The following is a 9,125-nucleotide window of genomic DNA, read 5'->3' on the forward strand; positions in this document are numbered from 1 at the left end:
GCTGTTTAAGCCAGATATTTTAGGCTAAATTTCATTAACACACAGTTGAGAGAATTAAGCAGAAACATGATGATAAAATGACTCAACTCACTGATCCCTGACTTCAATCTTTGAAACAAACCTTTAAATTCCAGTTCTCAGCTCTGGACAGATGATGGTCCTGGCTGTAAATTCTGATTTAGATTTGGCTGTCCACTCTCTCAGATCCATCCAGATTTCAATCTCTATATTTGACAGAGCTCTGACATCCCATCCCCAATTTTGCTTTCTTCTCTTTCCTCACCTTTTGCTTTCCAGACATTGGATGTGCAGCAGCACTTTCCTCATCAATAAAAAGGAAATTAATATAGGGTGACCATACATGCCATTTTCCCAGGACACGCGTCCTGGCCAGGATTTCTATATTGCCTAAAATATCTAGGTTTTGGCTTTGCTTGCGTGTGCAGACCAATCGGTGTATGACATCAAACAAACTCGAGAGCATTTTGAAAGCATAAGGAACCGTCTGTATGGTATTATTTTGATGTCATACACCGATCGGTCGGCACACGCAAACAAAGCCAAAACCTAGATATTTTAGGCAATATAGAAATCCTGGCCAGGACGTGTTCTGGGAAAATGGCACGTATGGTCACCCTAAATTAATAACACTGTCTAAATTCCATAATGCAAGGTCTACCCCATGAATTCTGATGTGACCATGGACCATCCGTCTTCTGCTCCTCAAGTACTGATTTAGCGTTGATGGAAAATAAAAGACCCTTCACTGAAAGGAAAAAAGGTCCTTTGCTCTCAAAGTCAGTTTTTAGCACAAAGCTAAGTGGGCACATGGGAGGCCAGAGTATGAATTAGTGGCTTCATTCATCTTTAGCAGATCTGTGGCTTTCGGTGTGCTCCCACGTGACATCCCGTTGGCCCAGGTCCGCTCAGTGGGATTCCTGTAGCATTCTGTCATTCACTCCACACATACATGCACACATAAAGACTACCAGATTGACTACTACAGTATAGAGCGCTGTAGCCACAGGCTTCTATAATAAACTAATCACATTGTATCAACACACAGAGGGTGTAAGCTTTCCTCAAGCAGAAGAGGCAGTGCCATGGAAAAACCGCATGTTTCACTGTGAGACAGTCCCTTTTCTGTGTTCCTGAGGAATGAAAGGAAAGAGGATGAAAACAGTCTGGTGGTCCTATGGGTCATATGATTGGCACACGCGGTAACAGATTCTTTATTTTGTGTAAATAATCTTGACTTGTGAAGTAATTGTAGTATTTATTTCTCTTTGAATGTCTGATCTTGTGCTCGTGGTGACATGCCGGTGAGTTGAACGCACAAATTTGCCTGAAATTTCATGGTTGAATGTTTCAATAGCCAATCTCTGTTGGAATATAATATGGAACCCATCATATTGTGTAATACTGGTGGGCTTGAAAGTAGCAGTAAATCACTACTGTGTTTTTACTTGTCTGTCCCAGGTTGTGGATAACCTGTCTGTTTTTACTTACTGCTCCTAACAGGCCAGTCTGGTTTAACTGCATCAGATTCACTTTAGTGCACTTGTTAATGCACAAACTATGATTTGTTGGCTCATTTTCATTTTTAACCTTGTATTGTACAAAAGTACATCTAATGATTAATGCTTTTCTGTGCGTGTTGTGAGTGCCAGTAATTCTTTCTTACACTTCTGGCTTTAAAAGTGCAAAAGCAGCGCTGCTTTGAGGTGCTTTCAACTGCACTGCTGGAGGTCTCAAGTCTGATTTCACCTTTGGCAAAGTTTAGTGCTAAAATGTTTACATTTGGCCAATCAAGCTCCAGACAGTAGCGCCTACACTGGAGTGAGGTCATGCGTCCTGCCACCAGCAGCATTATTATAAGTCTACAGCACATAACAGACCAGGTGGGCCATCATATCCCTCATTCAGATCCCTCCAAGTTACTCAGTAGCCCTTTCTACACCTGATATTAACATTTTAAGTGTCTGTTGTGAGAGGAAGGTCTCTGACTACAAGCATTACATATGTAGCCTTATTACTGTACATACTGTAAGTGTAATGCTGCATTTTGATTAAACATAAAAGTAAAATAAAATTACACACAAGTCACTGCACTATTGCCATCAAAATTTACTTGATTTTCATTGAATATTAACTGAACTTTTATTTATTTATTTATTTTACTTACTGTATTTACACACATATTTAGCACTGACCACTTGGTTCACTCAAGACGGCTGTTAATACCAGGTGTAAACTGGGTCAGAGAAGCAGTGGTTGTCCACAGTACACAGTACTCCAAATCCAATATAGGTTGAGATATTTCCAGTATTTCTGCTGTAACTATGACGAAAAAAAAAAGTTTGAAAACAAGCAACTTTGTTAACAAACTATAAGTATTGAAATATGAAATGAATTAACAATAATTAATTTTGTGATTCCAGAAGTTGTACTGTATATCCTATCAATTTATTTTAATTTTCAATAAAATGAAATATATTCATTATTGTTAAAAAATAAATATATATATGTATATTGGATTAATATATATATTAATATATAATTAATATATAGTTTTCTTTAAAATGTAGTCAAATTATATTACTAATGATTTCATAATTAATTATAGCAATCACATTGTTTTTTTCCACTTGTGCTGACTTGTTTAATTTCATATACCATGTTTAATATCAGCCCAATACTTTAAATAAAAGCCCGCACCTTTGAGATTCTACAGTCTCAAATGTCAAAAGCAAAGCCTCTAGAATATCAGTAAAAGAGCTCCTGAATGATGGCTAGTGTGTTCCAAAAAGGAAAAACGCACGTTATGCTGTCAGTTTTTATAAGTCCAGTAGTTTGTCTAATCTTCAGGCCTGGATTAAGCCGTCTGTTATGGTGGAGACCTCATAGGACCTTTGATGGTTAGCAATTGTTTGACTGGAAAGTGGAGTGTTTTGGTGAACTACAGTGGACGTCAGTGGATCGAGAGAAACATATATCACCATCATAGAGCGATTCCCAGGCACATCTCTCTGTTTTATTGTCTTTTTATTGCTTTGGATAGATGACAGAGAGCAAAATTTGTGATGTGCATATGCACAAAGATACAATGTTGATTCAATTATGCTGGCTAATCAATCATTTTCCAGGAGCAAAACAAAGAAAGAAGCGGAAAAGTTGCAGTCTGGCCCGACATTTTTTCCCCAGAACTAACCTCTTTTGTTTGATGACTGACTGTGTAATTGAAAAAATTGTTTTGCTGTCAGAAGACTTGTTTAGAGATAAGTCCTTTATCAAATCTAGTTCTTGTCTTTGGACTTGTTATGCTGCTGGCACCGCGTGTGTTCAATTTCTCTTCACTTAAAGAGCACTTAGCTCTCTTCATGTGTTGTAAAGTGACTCCTGCTCACCACAAGTCTCCCGCCATGGAGTTTAAATCCAGACATCAGGGTTATATCAAAAATACAAACATATAAAGACATGTTTAGAAATGAGTGAGTTACAGAGCAAATCAGTGTATGAAGGGCCCGGGGCCTGCCTGTGGAAAGTGTCCGTCAGTGTTCGGATTTATGAAGCCATCATAGTACTCGTGTATGAGTGCTGCCCCAAAATAGCCACTGGCAAAGTGATGCCACATTGCCTGCCAAGTTTACATGTGTAATTGTGGATTCCCTAAGAGAAAATGTCACAGGGTAAGCGAGAGTGAGTGTGAGTACAACAATTATTAAACCTGTCATTTGGCCATATGCACGAGGCCGCAGGTAATCAAAGCCATATGCTGATATTCAGACCAGCAGCATGATTGCAATTGTATTGCTTTTATACAAAACACAATAAATGAATACAATATTGCTAGTTACAATTTTTTTTCCAAAAGCAGCCAAAACAAAATTAACGCGTTTCGAGCAATAGACACTTTTTTTTTGTTTTGTTCCTGAATTGGTGTTTTTGAACTAGTTATTTGAGTAAATGATTCAATTACTCATAAAAGCACTAAAGCTGCATCTAAAATAGCATACTTCCTAAGTAGATACTTCTTTTGATTAAGTATTTTTGTGACCGTTAAAAGGTATGTTCTATATAGTATGAATGTGTGTAGTATGAATGTAATCTGGGTGTACATTCATCATGGCCGACTATAAAATCTTGCCAAAAGTAGTAAGTCATCTGTGTTTTGCCTACTAATGTATATACAGGTGCATCTCAATAAATTAGAATGTCGTGGAAAATCTTGTTTGAAGGGTGTCAATGAATGTCTTCTGGACAACTGTCAGATCAGCAGTCTTCCCCATGATTGTGTAGCCTAGTGAACCAAACTGAGAGACCATTTTGAAGGCTCAGGAAACCTTTGCAGGTGTTTTGAGTTGATTAGCTGATAGGCATGTCACCATATTCTAATTTGTTGAGATAGTGAATTGGTGGGTTTTTGTTAAATGTGAGCCAAAATCATCACAATTAAAAAAACCAAAGACTTAAACTACTTCAGTCTGTGTGCATTGAATTTATTTAATACACGAGTTTCACAATTTGAGTTGAATTACTGAAATAAATGAACTTTTCCACGACATTCTAATTTATTGAGATGCACCTGTAGTAGGGAAGTATGCATATTTGTTTTTGAAAAAAAAAAAACAGTCAAGTAAATGATTCAATGACTCATGACAGTGGATTGTATTGTTTCTGATTGAAGCAGTGTTTTGAACGAATCGGTTGAATAAATGATTCAATGACTCACTCAGAAAGACAATTACTTGTCACCATCTACTGGATGTAAGATGTGGTGTAAGAGGAACTTAGAGTGAAGCATTCACGACTGATATATTACAGACACAGAGATGGTTGAACTAACAGCAGCCCAGGAAAGAAAAACAATAGGGAGACACTGAGAGCAAAGTGAATTGAGGTTTTGTGTTACAGATGGTAATTTGTAAATCATAAGCCCCATTCAGAGGTCACTTTTAAAACACTGTGACTCTAGACGGATGGAAACTTTTGTCTGTAATTTTTCATTGTGATATGATGCGCTAATATGTGTTACTGTCAGTTTAGTTGTAAATATTGTCTGCCTGAAAACATTTGGCAAGCGGTCATAGACATCTAATATGATTTCTGTGTATTTATCATTGTGTAGTCTAGAATACATCACAAAACGTGACCAGAGACCAGTTTTTTTTAGTTGGAGTCTAGACTGTTTGTTTATTGACAACAGTAGGTTTATTCAAAGCGGAGTTGTTGCTGTTACCTTTAAAATGTTTAAGTGCTTTCTTTTGATTCCATGCCACACACACACACACACAAATGAAGAACACTTCATCAACAGTGTATCAGAGAATATGAACGGCTGAAGCGTGTGAGGACGTTGCTTTCTTTCTCTTGCTGTCCCTCTCAGCCAAACCGCATTCCAGCTGCAGCTGCCATCCCTTCCATCTGCTCTACTGACGCGGTTCCACTTCACTGTACTGAGGAATTTATTTAACTTTCGGTTTAGAAATATTAGACAGAGAAACATGGGCCCTGAGGTTTCGCTCCCTCCTTTCTGTGTCTTTTATGTTTGATCTTGTCATTATGTGCTGTGTGGTTCGGGCTCCTGATTTGTAATATATTTCTGCTGTCATAACCACTCGTGGCATGGCACTTCTGACCTGCACGACTGATCTGGTTCAGACATGAAAGTCAGTTATATTTTAAACAAAACACAGGAGTATAGCAGTGAATAACCTACACTTGACTTAAGAAAAGAGAAGTTTAGACAGAAAGAGTCAAGACAGATTGATTCTCTTTGTCCTGTTTCATATCAAACAGAAGAACAGAATATAAAGTCTGGAGAACAGAATATTAACTTACATTATTAAGGGTGCTTTCACACTTGGTTCGATTGCTTGGTCCGAACCCGAGTTCGATTGCTCCCCCCTCCCCCTGCCCCCGCTGGACTGTGTTCACATGATATTATTTGGGTCCGAACCGCGGTTCGTTTGCGTCATCAAGCCAGCAGCTGTTTACCCAGTTGCTTAGTAACGATGGCGCAGGAGAAGACGGCAAAATGCATAGCAAGGCTCTCTTCAATTTTATATTTATGTTTTTGAACCGTTGGTTTTGTTTCCAAAGCTTCAGTACATAATAATACGTCATTAATAGCGATTCACTTCCGTGATTTGGTACGATTGCGTTCACATCAGCACTTGAACCGTACCCCAGACCACCCTTTTTAAGCGGACTCGGGTACGGTTCGTGGGTGCGCACCCGAGTTCGGAAGACAGCGTTCACATCATCCAAACGTACCGAACTCTGACATCAATCGAACCCGGGTGCGCACCAAAAGTGCTAGTGTGAAAGTACCCTTAAGTCAAAATGAGAGTAATTATCTAATAGTGTAAAATAGCGTTCCCAAACGTTTGTCTCAATTACAACCACAACCCTATCTCTAATCTCTAAGCCATAAACAAACAACAACAAACAAAAATTCCTTTATTTATTCTGGATAACATAAAACATTTTTTCCTTTAACTATGTATACTGGATAACATCTTTATTATCATTGTTGTTTATTATTATTATTATTATTATTATTATTATCATAGGCGGAGCGTGTGTAAGGCTGACCATGGGGACTTGGGGCAAAATTGCCACTAAATTGGACAAGAATGCCCCTGCACAAACAAATTAAATCTATTACGTCTGTAGCTAACAAAGTGAATATGAATAGACAGTGTCGATTGCGGCATTAAATTAAAGGGGTCATATGATGCTATTTTAAAGATCATTATTTTGTGTATTTGGTGTAACAGAATATGCAGGCGTGCTTTAATGTTCAAAAAACACATTATTTTTCAAATACGTACATTATTGTAGGTCCTCTATGCCCCGCCTCTCTCAAACACGGCGCATTTTAACCAATCACACACATATCTGTTGAGTTTAGGAATACAATGGCCAATCAAAAGCATTCAGATGAGTCATCATTCAAACTCATCAGTTTTGTTGAGTGCGCGTGCCTTCGCTGACTGAATTCAGGACTCTTGCGAAATCTCATTCCAAATTCTCATAAACAACAAAGCACAGATGTACGTACAATGTAAGTAAGAGATTCATTTAACAGTGTATACAGCTTCAGTGATTATAACGATAGTTTTGTTTTTTCGAGAGTGCTTAAACTCGCGATAGATGTTAGCAATAATGTCACTTACTATATATAATTTATTCGCTGTTTGAATAACCGTGGAAAGGAACCGTTATATAATTATCAATTTCTAATGTTTTTATTAAATTGTAATCAAGTTAAATACAAATTCAGTCCCATTAAACATTTTTTTTAGCCTACATGACACCCATGTCTGATTCTTGCCTAAAATGACGGGTTTATGTTGTTTGATACATTTAGCTGCTTTTAGCCTTACCCTGGAGTTGGTTCACTCTCCGCCTGTGATTTTTTTAAATAATTCAATTAATTTAAAAAAGTAGGAAACTAAAATGCCTCATCTTGCTATTTTTCTATTCTTGTTATTTTCCAACCATTAGCACTCAAATCTACAATTTAAATATATTAAACAAAATATTGTTTTTGTTTTCTATTTTACAGTTTGTATCTCCCATGTAAATAAAATGTAGAAGATATGAAAAATTTCCTTTGATACCTTGACCTGAGGTCACTTGAACTGATTATTTGCAAGGGTTAGGGGTTCTAAATTTTCTTTTTTCCCCCTCAGAAATTGGGCTCATTTATATCCCCCAGGATACAATGAATGAATTAATGAATCAATCAATATATAAATAAATTCTAAAAAGAACTTATTATTATTATTGTTTTAACAAAGTCTGTTCTCAAGACGTAGGCTCAGTCATACTTTTCTCCTTTTTTAGGCCACAACACATTCAGTGCGAGTGGAAATTCCAGCAATGTCTCTGATTAATCCCTTTTCCGTAAAGCATTTCTGTTATATGTCTTCACTGAGCGCTACACAAAGCATCATGTTGTGCATTTGTGTTTTAATAACACGCCTTTGAAACCACTGATTTTCTCTTTTAACATTTCTGGTGGTTACTTGGAGGTTCACAGTATGAATTAAAGACAGAAAATGTTTTGAGCACCTCAGGTTAGCGTGCTGAAGTACAGCTACTGAAACACTCTTGCCTCCGGGCTGCTCTGAAGAGTGAAGTCTTAACCAGAATAAAGGAGGGAGTGAGATTCCTTGAAACATCTGTGAATCTGGAAGAATAATAAGAGCTACCGGAAAACAAGGCCAACTACCACCTTCTGCTCCGAAATGAAAACAAAAATAATCTAAAGGAAATAATCCATTAAGTAACATACTGTAATGCAATGGTTCAAAGTTATTATCTGTGACTCAGACTATTGTAGTTTTTGCGGCATTTATGCACATAAAAGATACTAAAGAAAATCTTAACATATTAAATGTTTAAGGTCAATCAAGCTCTGGTTAAAGAAAAATGTCTCTTCTGGCTTTGAAAAATTACCCCGTTTTTGGAAATCCTATTAATTTTCTAGTGTTTTTTTAAAAAGAAGTCTCTAATGCTTTTATGCTTAATCGGAAGTACAGTAAAAACTGTAATATTGTAAAATATTATGACTATTTAAAATAACCTTTTTCTATTGTAATATATTTTAAAATGTAATTTATTCCTGTGATGGCAAAGATGAATTTTCAGCATCATTACTCCAGTCTTCAGTATCACATGATCCTTCTAATATTAAAATCATTCTAATATGCTGACATGCTGTTCAAGAAACATGTATTATTGTTATCAATGTTGAAAACAGTTGTGCTGCTTAATATTTTTGTGGAAACCATGATACTGTGACTTTTAATGCACCCTTGTTGAATAGAAGTATTTATTTCTCAAAAAGAAAGATCCTACTGCCTTTTAAATGGTAGTGTATATTAGTGCCTATTTAACAAAGGGAGTAATACAGGAAAGAAATGCAAACACTAAATGATTTGTGAAGTGAAGTGACATGACATGTGGCCAAGTATTGGTGACCCATACTTGGAATTAGTGCTCTGCATTTAACCCATCCAAAGTGCACACACACAGCAGTGAACACACACACACCGTGAACAAACACCCGGAGCAGTGGGCAGCCATTTATGCTGCGGCGCCCGGGGAGCAGT

Source organism: Sinocyclocheilus rhinocerous, unplaced genomic scaffold (assembly GCF_001515625.1).
Source record: "Sinocyclocheilus rhinocerous isolate Xijiao unplaced genomic scaffold, SAMN03320098_v1.1 scaffold735, whole genome shotgun sequence".
Lineage (NCBI taxonomy): Eukaryota > Metazoa > Chordata > Actinopteri > Cypriniformes > Cyprinidae > Sinocyclocheilus > Sinocyclocheilus rhinocerous.